This window comes from Salvelinus alpinus, chromosome 9, assembly GCF_045679555.1.
Source record: "Salvelinus alpinus chromosome 9, SLU_Salpinus.1, whole genome shotgun sequence".
NCBI classification, from domain to species: domain Eukaryota; kingdom Metazoa; phylum Chordata; class Actinopteri; order Salmoniformes; family Salmonidae; genus Salvelinus; species Salvelinus alpinus.
The window spans coordinates 17949596-17963895 of NC_092094.1; the positions used below are offsets into that span (position 1 = coordinate 17949596).

At 41.8% G+C, this 14300-nt stretch overlaps 1 protein-coding gene across 2 annotated transcripts in view; it reads right to left on the reverse strand.

The window, feature by feature from the left end:
• Window positions 1–12389, reverse strand: part of far1 (fatty acyl CoA reductase 1) — a 57037-nt gene extending 44648 nt beyond the window's left edge. Inside the window, exon 1 of one of the 2 annotated variants that reach the window (XM_071416261.1) lies at window positions 12223–12389. The gene's annotated coding sequence lies outside the window, so the exon portion shown is untranslated. The remainder of the gene's footprint in view (window positions 1–12222) is intronic. The other variant, XM_071416260.1, reaches the window with a different exon arrangement.
• Window positions 12390–14300: the final 1911 nt, after the last annotated feature.

Consider the following 14300-nt stretch of genomic DNA (forward strand, 5'->3'; position numbering starts at 1 on the left):
GAAGACCCATTTGCGACCAAATCTTTAACTTCCTGACTGATGTCCTGAGATGTATATATATATCCACATCATTTTCCTACCTCATGATGCCATCTATTTTGTGAAGTGCACCAGTCACTCCTGCAGCAAAGATCCCCACTGATGCTGCCACCCCCCATGCTTCACAGTTGGGATGGTGTTCTTCGGCTTGCAAGCCTCCCCCGTTTTCCTCCAAACATAACCATGGTCATTCTGGCCAAACAGTTCTATTTTTGTTTCATCAGACCAGAGGACATTTCTCCAATAAGTACGTTCTTTGTCCCCATGTGCAGTTGCAAATCGTAGTCTGGCTTTTTTATAGTGGCTTCTTCCTTGCTGAGCGGCCTTTCAGGTTATGTCGATATAGGACTCGTTTTACTGTGGATATAGATACTTGTGTACCTGTTTCCTCCAGCATCTTCACAAGGTCCTTTGCTGTTGTTCTGGGATTGATTTGCACTTTCGCACCAAAGTACGTTCATCTCTAGGAGAATGTGCCTCCTTCCTGAGCGGTATGACGGCTGCGTGGTCCCATGGTGTTTATACTTGCATACTATTGTATGAATGTGGTACCTTCAGGTGTTTGGAAATTGCTCCCAAGGACGAACCAGACTTGTGGAGGTCCACAGTTATTTTCTGAGGTCTTGGCTGATTTCTTTTGATTTTCCCATGATGTCAAGCAAAGAGGCACTGAGTTTGAAGGTAGACCTTGAAATACATCCACAGGTACACCTCCAATTGACTCAAATTATGTCAATTAGAAATTTGTGGAGTGGTTGAAAACAAGTTTTAATGACTCCAACCTAAGTGTATGTAAACTTCAGTGTCTCCCACTTTGAAGAGGGGGATGACCGCGGCTGCTTTCCAATCTTTGAGTATCTCAGACAATACGAAAGAGAGGTTGAACAGGCTAGTAATAGGGGTTTCAACAATTTTGGCGGATAATTTTAGAATGAGAGGGTCCAGATTGTCTAGCCCAGATGATTTATAGGGATCCAGATTTTGCAGCTCTTTCAGAACATCAGCTATCTGGATTTGGGTGAAGGAGAAGCGGGGGGGGGGGGGCTTGGGCAAGTTGCTGCAGGGGGTGCAGAGCTGTTGGCCGGGGTAGCCAGGTGGAAAGCATGGCCAGCAGTGGAAAAATGCTTTTGAAATTATCGATTATTGTAGATTTATCGGTGGTGACAGTGTTTCCTAGCCTTAGTGCAGTGGGCAGCTGGGAGGAGGTGCTCTTATTCTCCATGGACTTTACAGTGTCCCAAAACTTTTTGGAATTAGTGCTACAGGATGCAAATTTCTGAAAAATTTCTGAAAAAGTGGGCCAGGTCGATTAGAAAGGCCTGCTCGCTGAAGTGTTTCAGGGAGCGTTTGACAGTGATGAGTGGAGGTCGTTTGACCGCAGACCCATTTCGGATGCAAGCAATGAGGCAGTCATCGCTGAGATCCTGGTTGAAGACCACAGAGGTGTATTTAGAGGGAAAGTTGGTTAGGATGATATCTGAGGGTGCCCGTGTTTACGGCTTTGGGGTGGTACCTGGTAGGTTCATTGATAATTTGTGTGAGATTGAGGGCATCAAGCTTAGATTGTAGGATGGCTGGGGTGTTAAGCATGTTCCAGTTTAGGTTGCCTAGCAGCACGAGCTGAAGATAGATGGGGGGAAATCAGTTCACATATGGTGTCCAGAGCACAGCTGGTGGCAGAGGGTGGTCTATAGCAGGCGGCAACAGTGAGAGACTTGCTTTTAGAGAGGTGGATTTTTAAAAGTATAAGTTCAAATTGCTTGGGTACAGACCTGGATAGGACAGAACTCTGCAGGCTATATTTGCAGTACATTGCAACACCGCCCCCTTTGGCCGTTCTATCTTGTCTGAAAATGTTGTAGTTAGGGATGGAAATGTCCGAATTTTTGGTGGTCTTCCTAAACCAGGATTCAGACATGACTAGAACATCCGGGTTGGCAGTGTGCTAAAGCAGTGAATAAAACAAACTTAGGGAGGAGGCTTCTAATGTTAACATGCATGGAACCAAGGCTATTACGGTTACAGAAGTCATCAAAAGAGAGCGCCTGGGGAATAGGAGTGGAGCTAGGCACTGCAGGGCCTGGATTCACCTCTACATCACCAGAGGAACAGAGGAGGATTAGGATAAGGGTACAGCTAAAAGCTATGAGAATTGGTCGTCAAGAACGTCCGGAATAGAGATTAAAAGTAGGTTTCTGGGTGCGATAAAATAGCTTCAAGGTATAATGTACGGACAAAGGTATGGTAGGATGTGAATACAGTGGAGGGAAACCTAGGTATTGAGTGATGAGAGAGATATTGTCTCTAGAAACATCATTGAAACCAGGTGATGTCATCGCATGTGTGGGTGGTGGAACTGAAAGGTTGGATAAGGTATAATGAGCAGGGCTAGAGGCTCTACAGTGAAATAAGCCAATAAACACTAACCAGAACAGCAATGGACAAGGCATATTGACATTAAGGAGAGGCATGCTTAGTCGAGTGATCACAAGGGTAGAGTGAGTAGTGAGGTTGGTGGGGTAACAGCGATTCAGACAGCTAGCCGGGCCATCGGTAGCAAGCTAGCATAGGATGGAGGTCTGTTTTTAGCCACCTCGTGCGTTCCCGTCAGTAGATTAGTGGGGTTCCGTGTGGTAGAGGGGATCAATCCAATTGGCAAAATAGATATAGTTATAGTGACCCCCAAAAAATTGTCCGATAGACCTATTCAGATAGCAGCCGATAAGACAGCTAACGATTAGCGGGCCGCAGATGGGCGTTCAGGTAACGTCGCGACGGAAGGGCCAGTTGGATAACTCCCTCGGGCAGATAACGTCGGTAGTCCAGTCATGAAGGCCCGGTGGGGCTCCGCATCGGCAGTAAAACGGGTTCTGATAGGTGATTGTAGCCCAGGAGTGGCTGATGGAACTCTTCAGCTGGCTAGCTCCGGAATAATTGATGTTTGCTCCGGGATCGACATAAGCCAATAGTCACACGGATAAGCAGCTAGCTAGCTGCGAGATCCAGGTGTAAATATCCAGAGCTTGCGGTTGAAATCCGGGGATATGGAGAGAAAAATAGGTCCGGTACGTTCTGGTCTGAGTCGCGTTTTACAAAACTGGCGATAGCTTTTCGAGCTAAAGGATAGCTGATGACCACAAACCGTGGTTAGCTGAATACTAACATTAGCCAGTAAACTGGCTAGCTTCTGGCTAGCTTTTTTACATTTTATATTGGTGAGGCGGGTTGCAGGAGAGTGTTTAGAAGTTGAGTTTTTGGAAAAGAAAATATATAAAAGATATGCGAAGAAAGATGTAAATATATATATACACACGGGACATGACTAGACGAGGACAAAGGACATCTGACTGCTATGCCATCTTGGAGATGGAATATACACATGTACTGTAGTCATTACCACGCATGAGATCCCCACATTGTAGCCTGTACATTGAATATATTCACTGATCATGTACTCTTCCTTGGTAAATAAAGGTGCGTTTCAGGTATGAATCTGAGACATTCTTTTTCAGTCATATCCAATACCAGGTGTATCAAACTCTATTCTTTGAATGATGCCGTGTCTGCATGTATGTATTACAATTATACACTTCAACAGTGTTTACCACTCCTGCTCCTAGGACATCAATGATTACACATTGTAACTATGCAATAGACAAGAAACATGATTTAAGTAAAGGCTGATTTGTAATTCATATATACAGAAATACACCTATGCATATCTAACTCCATCTGCATTAATCTGAGGACACGGGAAAGGTGTATTATTCCAATGAGATAATTTCAACCAGTGGAGAATGTGAAACGCTTTATTGAAAGTTCATTATCCAGGTGTTAAAAATACATGCCTTATAAATAGTATAATTGTAATATTATAAATACAAGTTCAATCTGTACTTCAATGCACATATGGTGTGCATTATAAAACGAGGAAGAAAGAGGTGGGGAGATGAGTAGAAGAAAGAAAAGGAAAGAGGTAAAACAGAGGAGCAGGGAAGACAGCATATAATTAATGAATTACAGTGCTACCCTAATATTCTCCTAGTTCATCACAATTATATAGTGTCTCCTAACCAGCCTTGGGCTCCCAGTCGGCCCGAAGGTTATCTTAAAAGCAGGTGAGGTGGCGATGACGGGACTGGCTTCCTCTCTCACATTCAAACATACCTGCAGATGAGAGACAGATGGATAGAGAGAATTTTAAAAATAGCTTAATCATGCTAACACGGTCAGTCATCATAATCATCAGGTGAAATGCAAAACTGACCTTGGATCATTAACTCTGGGACTACTACATCTCTATCTGTATTTCAATGTAAAGCATCGCTTTAATAATACTTCCTGTATAATATCCCTTATAACAAATTATGATAACATTGGATAGATAGATGTGTAGCATGTGACAATAGCAGGATGATATAAAAGATAGCGTCACAAATGAATATGTAAATACCACTTGAAGCTTGATGATGACTTGATCATTTGAATCAACTGTAGTGCTAAAACCTGCTCGTTCCAGAATAGCCTACCCTCTCACTTTGACAGCCAGGCCTGCTATCCTTTCACCCTCCTCCAAAAATACAAATGTTTTCCATTATCAAGTGGCACTGGGGATAAAACAACATCCTACATAGTGTGGGTAGACTGCACCTAAAAATGCTGGAGACTCATAACTAATCAAAGAGCATGCATGTATATGTCCTGACCAAAAGATGGAGTCAGTGGTACTGTAGGGTTCACTTGACTTTGCAGCACAGCAAGATTCTCAGTAGACGGGGGGCATGGGATGTCAGGAACAATGACCCCATTGTCAGTGTTTCCAGATTATCCCCCTGATAAAGCAGGTCCCCCACCTGCTGAATCTGGAATGCTCAAAAGAACCAATCTGTATTAGTGACAATAAATGTGGCTGCAACAGGGGCTTGATAGTTCAGTGAAAATGGCTAAGAGTTTATGTGGTGTAAATCTTAAAATTAGCAGCTGACATCTTAAGGGTTTTTTAATTAATGCAAGTGAGACAGGTTCCATGTACAACAAGACAGGCAGAGAGGAAGAGAGAAAAAGAACACAGAACAGTTTAATTACCTCTGGTTATGGACACTTTTGCCAGCAATAAAGCTTCGGCCTGTTCCTCGGACAGTGAACACACAGTCGTGGCCAAAAGTTGAGAATGACACAATTATACATTTTCACAAAGTCTGCTGCTTCAGTGTCTTTAGATATTGTCAGATGATACTATGGAATACTGAAGTATAATTACAAGCATTTCACAAGTGTCAAAGACTTTTATTGACAATTACATGAAGTTGATGCAAACAGTCAATATTTGCAGGGTTGACCCTTCTTTTCAAGACCTCTGCAAGCCACCCTGGCATGCTGTAAATTAACTTCTGGGACACATCCTGACTGATGGCAGCCCATTCTTGCATAATCAATGCTTGGAGTTTGTCAGAATTTGTGGGGTTTTGTTTGTCCACCCGCCTCTTGAGGATTGACCACAAGTTCTCAATGGGATTAAGGTCTGGGGAGTTTCTTGGCCATGGACCCAAAATATCAATGTTTTGTTCCCCGAGCCACTTAGTTATCACTTTTACCTTATGGCAAGGTGCTCCATCATGCTGGAAAAGGCATTGTTCGTCACCAAACTGTTCCTGGATGGTTGGGAGAAGTTGCTCTCGGAGGAAGTGTTGGTACCATTCTTTATTCATGGCTGTGTTCTTAGGCAAAATTGTGAGTGAGCCCACTCCCTTGGCTGAGAAGCAACCCCACACATGAACGGTCTCAGGATGCTTTACTGTTGGCATGACACACAGGACTGATGGTAGCGCTCCCCTTGTCTTCTCCAGACAAGCTTTTTTCTGGATGCCCCAAACAATCGGAAAGGGGATTCATCAGAGAAAATGACTTTACCCCAGTCCTCAGCAGTCCAATCCCTGTACCTTTTGCAGAATATCAGTCTGTCCCTGATGTTTTTCCTGGAGAGAAGTGGCTTCTTTGCTGCCCTTCTTGACACCAGGCCATCCTTCAAAAGTCTTCGCCTCACTGTGCGTGCAGATGCATTGACACCTGCCTGCTGCCAGCAAGCTCTGTACTGGTGGTGCCCCGATCCCGCAGCTGAGTCAACTTTAGGAGACGGTCCTGGCGCTTGCTGGACTTTCTTGGGCGCCCTGAAGCCTTCTTCACAACAATTGAACCACTCTCCTTGAAGTTCTTGATGATCCGATAAATGGTTGATTTAGGTGCAATCTTACTGGCAGCAATATCCTTGCCTGTGAAGCCCTTTTTGTGCAAAGCAATGATAACGGCACGTGTTTCCTTGCAGGTAACCATGCTTGACAGAGGAAGAACAATGATTCCAAGCACCACCCTCCTTTTGAAGCTTCCAGTCTGTTATTCGAACTCAATCAGCATGACAGAGTGATCTCCAGCCTTGTCCTCGTCAACACTCACACCTGTGTTAACGAGAGAATCACTGACATGATGTCAGCTGGTCCTTTTGTGGAAGGGCTGAAATGCAGTGGAAATGTTTTTGGGGGATTCAGTTCATTTGTATGGCAAAGAGGGACTTTGCAATTAATTGCAATCCATCTGATCACTCTTCATAACATTCTGGAGTATATGCAAATTGCCATCATACAAACTGAGGCAGCAGACTTTGAAAATTAATATTTGTGTTATTCTCAAAACGTTTGGCCACGACTGTACGTCTGGCAATATCTACATTTCAGACACCTTGATCAGCTTGCACCCTGAATGTAAATAATATAGCTTATTTTTTGTAAATATGAAAATAACTGAGATATGACCTTTCAATCTAAAGCAGCAGATGTCATTTTCACGATACGTCAATACAGCACAGAAAGCTTAACACCAGACTGGTATTGTGGTTGTTCATTAGGTGATGGGAAATATGCAATATGCATACAAAATAATATACTTACCTTCCTTGAAAATCCATCTATACCACCAAAGATGACAATGTTGTATCATGAATAAAAGCATTGGAATTAAAAGTGAAATGTTTAACCTATTAACCTGCTTCATTATTTATGTATTACCAGTTGATGAAGAACAACTCCAATTTCATACATCATTTAACATCTGTCTACGAATAAAAAAGTTAAAATAACTTCTTAGATTTGATACATCTTAGTACCTTATCAATTTATGATTTGTATCAATGTGAACGAGAGACAGGGGAGCAGGAACAGAGTATTTTTGCCAAGGAATGCAACGAAGCTGGATCATTCTGGCAATGATACCTGCACCATCTACACGCTGCAAAGACTCTCTAACTCTTCACCATTGTACACGATGGCCCATTGCTCTGATACTTCCTTTGACCATTCTAAAGCCCCCATGGGGCATCCTTGCCTTAATGGCCCTGACTTTCTGTTCTAACTCTTCATCTGACATATCAGAATAGCATTCCCTGACAGACATCTTGTGTTCTTTCATTCTTCTGTAAAAAAAAGCTAACCGTTACACTGTCATGAAATATGATTATAGATCGACTATGAAACAAATAGGACATGGCCTGCTTATGAGTTACCATGAAAGAAAGTTATGAATTAAACTGAAAATAGCGAAAACAGGCGTTCATAGCTAAATGTTTTTGGTTAGCTTGAGAATAATAATTGCATGATTTATCATTCTACGGTATGTATGTAATATAGTAGAATGTTATGAACCGACACTGAATCGTAGGAGCTAACTGCTAGCTATGTAACGTTAGAAGTTGGACGGAAGAACGCCCAGTGCTGCTTACCTGAGATGCCATCGTCACACAGTCCTTCGTAGGTGTCCACTATGACTTCCTTTGTGTTGGAAAGAAAGGCTGAACAGTATTGGTTGTAGCCAAACTGACACTCAAAACATGGACAAAATGGAGGGTGGTTGACAGCTAAATTAAATTGGAGTTGTGTTTTCAAATACATTTTTTGTTCTTGAAATATTTTGGGGGAATAAAATGCAGTTTTGCACTCTATTACAAAATATTTGATTGAACTTTATTTTACTTTGAAGCCTTGATTTTGCTTTCAGAACAATTATTTTTGATTGAAAAAAATTATAATTTTGCTCTCAGCATAAATACATCTATTTCTTGCAAGTTGGAGAGGGGGCTAATAGCTAAACAATAGACTATTCTTTAGTAAAGGTTGAATAGTCTAACAGCCGAGCTAGGTGTGACCCCACCCCCCCCGTCCTATCACAGACCAGATTTGCCCTAACGAGCAAGGGGTTAGGAGTTAGAGCACTGATTATGATTTTGGGTCCCAATGGACTACTGTGTCTAACTGACAATGAGTGGGCAATATGAACCAAATAATAAACTGATAATTGTGCACAACTTCAAATGAAACAAGCAGGGAGCAGGTTTCGAACCCTCAACCTTCTTGCCCGAAGTCCAGCGCGCTATCGACTGTGCAGAGTCGATCGAGCGCGTCCTCTCGGTAGCTTGCTACTCAATGTAATAACTTTTAAAATAAGTTACCTTATACGTTATATTGACTGACAATTTGTTACCTACGCTGTCCTTACGAACCACATAGCATATCACTACAGCAGTATGTACCGGTATATTAGCCTTCTACCTAACGTTAGTAGTTATACATCAAACTTGACAGTATATTAACTATAGGCTAACTACCCAACGTTTATTGACTTGAATATTCCCGTCATTCTTAGTTTAGCTAAATGGGATAGTCGTTGTGCGTTCTCAATGGACATTCGGTTGCCTTCGTAAATTAGCTCTGGCTATCTACTCTGATTTCAGAGCACTCTCATCTGAGTATACCAGAGCGCAGAATAATGAATTTACAAGCGCTCAACACCCGTTGAATATGGCCTGTGTCAGTAAACGTTGGCAAAAAAGCATAATTAAATTGTTTGCAGCAGCACAGTTACAGTCACCAATGCTCTGGTTAACACGAAAACTGCCTGACCAGCTCTGCTAGGGCGAGTAAAATGGTCAGAGTGGTCTCATTTGTGTCTAGAAGTAGCTAGCAAGCTAGCCAACATTAGCTTGGGTGCTTAACTGCTGTAAGGCCAGAACACTCAAATCAACCCTACTCCTCAGCCCCAACGTCCAGTGTGTGCTCCGAGAGAGAAACAGTCTGAATTTACCCAGAGGGTTTTTCACAGAATAGAAATACCATAATATTAATCAAATGAATTAAGCAAGTACCAGTCAAAAGGTTTGGACACACGTACTATTTCCAGGCTTTTTCTATTTTCTACATTGTAGAATAATAGTGAAGACATCACAACTATGAAATAACACATATGGAATCAGTTGAGAACAAATTCTTATTTACAAGGACAGCCTACTCCTTCCTCCCGGTCGGGTAATTGAACCCCGGTCTCCCGCGTGCCTGCAATATGGAAGACTATCGAATGCTTCTCAAAGATGCCCTCTGGTGGTCAAACTAGCACTAACTCGCAACAGAAAAAAGTGGCTGACAAATAAATGAATTGTCACAGAATGCTGCGGCAGGCCGCAAGGTGTGCCGCAGTATGACGTAACTTTTAATTGAGGAACCACTGTACCCGATTCTGGAAACTCTGAGGGCCCATAATATTTTATACAATGTTGCAAGTTTGCTAATGCTAGCATCAGCCGGACCCAAGTTAATAGGTTTCAAGTTCGTTGCAGACAGGCCATGGGTAGCCAATGTGATTTATAGGATATTTATTTTTAAATCATGATAGTTTCTACCTGCAGGCTGCAATGTTTTTATGTAGGCTATTTTTACATAGTTGACAAAGGGCAATAGAAGTTACTGTTTAGGTTTGTATCATTTGGGTTAATTTTGATTAACCACATGACAATGATTGAGACACGAAGATGTTATTATAAATGAAAATGTGCATATGAAAACCATAACTGGCACGCAGACCAGGAGAAATTGTAAGAAATTGGCATTCCACATGAGAAAGGTTGCCGACTCCTCGTGTAGCCTATTACTGGCAACTTAAGGAGAGTAATGACAGAAAGCCAGTAGGAGGGGGAGGAGGAAAGGTCAGGTAAGGTTACGTTTTTTTCCTTCTGGTTATCTTGTTCTCTGGCTCCCTCTTGAGTCATGTGTCTTATTTCATTAAACAGTGCGCTTCAATCTCAATGCATATAGATTTTATTAAAACATATAGGGTGTGTCTATATGGAAAAATACACCTTTAAAAATTTCAACCAATCAATTGGTCGAAAGAACAGATGACTTTCTGTCAACCAAGATATGTTTTAGATGGGGACAGCCATATTAGGAATAGTAGGCTATCTTACATAAGTCTGCAAATGCTGTGATGCATGGAATGCTTTACTATAAAGGTACATTTCTAATGGTGAAAATTTGCTCCCCAAACTTCACTCATGTGCCACCTATGCATAAGCTAGTGATTTTGCTGTTCATTATTAGTCTTGTTGACTGAGGAAAATGTAAATGTGGAGTTATTCTAACATGTTCAAAGTGCACAGTAAGGACACACGTCATTGCATCCTCAATTTGCATGTTCAGTTGAGATTCATTACCATAACCTAAATGTGATTTGTCATTCTGAGCACCATAGGTGGACACCCTAATCAAGTTACCCAATGCATGTGGGTCCAGTAATTTTCTCAAATGTCCGGTAAATTAAAATGCTACCAGTCAAATGTCAAGTGCCTCATTTTCATAACTGAAACCCTGCTTGGCCTATAGTGCCATTTAGCTCAGTTATGGAACAATGGGAAGTTGGGAACCGAGAAACATACACTGTGTTACTGCCAGATGCATCCCTTGAGCTAATCTGCACACTGTTAAACTAGGTTTGCATATACTGTAGGTCTACTGTTACTGTACAGCACTGATCAGATGTGCCATGACATTTGTTTAATGTGCAGAACTGGTTCCCTCTGGACAGAGCAGACAGTCTATTATTTACTCTATCAAACCAGTGACAAGTCTGTGACAGCTGCAAGCTTGTCAAACAGAAGCATTGTCTCCAGCCAGGCGGCAAGGCAGTTGTGGTACGCAGTGGCATCTTGTCCTCACATTATATATAGGCCTACTGTATGTGTGTGCTTATTATAAACCAAATAAACCATTTGATAAACAGGTGTCACAAGGAGAAACTTCAACTGTAGAGTAAGGACATAAAAAGCCATCAAGAAATCCCTGGTGACTGGTGAGCAACATGTGTAGGCTATTCACTAAAGCACTGCTTCACTAAAGCACTGCCGTGAAAAATCGGATACCCATTCGTGGAGGAAGGAATGAAGGTAAGCTGGCTCGTCAGGTGGGTATGAGAGAACAGTGTCTGGATCTCAATGAAAACACTCCCCAAACGCCATGAGACAGGCTACTACGGCTACATTTACAATGACGGCCTACACCCGCCAAACCCGGACGACGCTGGGCCATTGTACGCCGCCCAATCACGGCCGTAATAGTTATGTGAAATGACAACAAACCTCAAAAGCAATGCGTTACTGTAAGTAAGACCACCTTGGTAGTTTAGAGAAATCTGATGACAAGTCCACCTCAGCAGCTGTGAGTAATTTTGGCTTACTCACAACAATTACATACAAATGTCAAATGGAAAGGGCTTGCCGTGAGTCATAGGACCAGGCTGGATATCTTGTGACCCTGATTAAAAAGTCAGACAACTTGCCCGTTACAGAACACAAGCTTTAAAATGGCTTACCTCAAATAAGTGTCATTCCAGATGAACTTAGAAAACAAAGCAATCTATGAATGTTGTACAGAATTATAACGGGTTTTAATATTGAACAGCGACTTGGGGCTGTGCCACCCCACACACAAGAGCCCAAGCTAGATAGCTAGCCAGCCACTAGCTAGCCTTCCAACTTCTCTGGTGTTGTGAGAAATTCCCACTAATTCATAGCTGGCAGCAAAACCAGCACCACTAAAGTAAGAAGAATGTTCAAACTTTCTGAAAAGTATAGACATGAGTGTTAACAAAGCTACAATACTTTCTGGAAATGTTGCTAGCTAACGTTACCCCCCCTCCCTCCTGCGCATCTTTTCCGTGGCATGCTGTCTGTCGCACGTACTATAGTTAGCAAAAGCTAGCCATTTGCAGTGATCTTTGAACATTTAAAAATGTTACATTTAGCTAATGTAGCGGATTCTAGTGCACAACAAAACCAAATCAGAGAAAATAGCATGTGAAATATAGATATACCTGCAATTTCGACGAGGATGAGTTTTCCTGCGTTCAATCAGAACAGAAGTATCTGCCGGTTGTAAGTGCCGCAACAGCTCAATTTTTGCGGGCTGGGAGAACGGGCGTATTCATTAGGGAAACGGTTTAGGATTTAAGAAGCAAACAGAGCAAAACGAGAGTTTCTATTGGACAAATTCAGGTAAATCCCTCCACGTTTCGTTCCATTAGCTTCCGTTTAAGAAACGTTTTGTAACAGAATTGCCTTAATGAATAAGCCCCAGGAAATGTGACGGGTTGCTGGTTGCCAGAGATGTGACGTCAGCATCCACCAAAAAAGTCCACATTGTTGTATTTCACTGTTAGCAACTGCTTTATGGAAATTCATTTTCTTTGACATAAAAAAAAAAAGACATAAAGTATAGTTTAATTCTAATGATAAAAAAAAAAAAATCATAGGCCTATCATGATCAAAAATACGTCTGAGGTTTCATTCCATATCAGTCAATTCAATCAAAAATATTTCACTTGATACCAACAGAGAAAGCATTTACATTGCAGCACAAAATTAGAGCATAAGCCTGTAATAGAATGGACGTGACAGTAATACGTGTTGCAATTAACTGAGCACTTAGCCTATGTCTACACAGGCAGCCCAATTCTGGGGTGCGTTCAGTTTGATTGAACGTTTGCTACCTTGCATAACGGTTAGTACTGAACGACACGTTTCCCAAAAACGTTACTGAACAGACTGAGTGAGGTATGTCTACTCCGTTTGGTGGGCGTGGCGGTGTGTGGCTTGAAGCAATGAGTGATCCATTTGAAAGGGCAGCAGTGCATTTAACTGGTCGTTCAGAAGAGCACCATTGTTTTTGGTTGAGTCAATTAGAACATGCCCATTTCAAGCTTATCCTTCTAAAAAATAAGAAGTTATTTCAGGAAATATTAAGGCAAGTTAGCTGGCTAACTCAATGATCCTGCTCTGTAGTAAACCCATTAGAATTGAGCTGCCTGTGTAAACACAGCCTTAGAAAATCCAGGTTGAGAGCCACGCAGAATGGGCTGGGATTTTACCTCTTATCCCGTCTGGGAGTGTTCCATTTGCATTAGGTTTTAGGTCCACATGCAGTTTGTTCTGATGTGGTAAAATGTTGATTTTTCCTGATGTCCCACAGCTGTGTGTAATCTGTCTATAATCTGTTATGCAGTGAAAAAGCCAAGTTTTGCCATGACTTCACCCACCCCAGGTTTTAGGCTCACTAACCCACTGGAGTACTGACATATCCAGCCTAAATTGTAGGCTGCTGCCCACTAGAACCTAGGATATTACAAGGCTAAAAAAGACTGCAGTAGATTCCAAAAGTGTTGCATTTTTAAAAACTAAGCAAGTCAGTTATGAACAAATTCTTATTTTACAATGATGGCCTACCAGAGAACAGTCAGTTAACTGCCTTGTTCAGAACAACAGATTTTTACCTTGTCAGCATGGGGATTCAATCCAGCAACCTTTCGATAACTAGCCCAACACTCTAACCACTAGGCTACCTGCAAAGACCGTAGCAGAGCATTTTTGGGATGATTTTAAAATACTTAGTCACATAACATTGGTAAACAGGATCTGTTACTCATTTTAGGTTTGTACAAATATTTGTCACAGATATGAAGGCCCGTTTTATTATACTGAACAAAAATAAACATTTTACATAATTTTTTATTTCGATTTACAGGAGCAATTAGGTTTTTTCAATTAGTCGGCTCAAGGATTCGAACCAGCAACCTTGCGGTTCCTTGCCCAACACGCTAAACCACTAAGCTACCTGAGTTGCAGTTCATATAAAGAAATCAGTCAATTGAAATACATTTATTAAGCCCTAATCTATGGATTTCACAATTGGGCATACAGATATGCATCTGTTGGTCACAGATACCTCCATTTGCCTCATGCAGTGCAACATCTCCTTTGCATATAGTTGATTAGGCTGTCGAATGTGGCCTTTGGAATGTTGTCACACTCCTCAAATTGCTGTGCGAAGTTGGTGGATATTGGTGGGAACTGGAGCATGCTGTTGTGCACGTCAATCCAGAGCATCTCAAACATG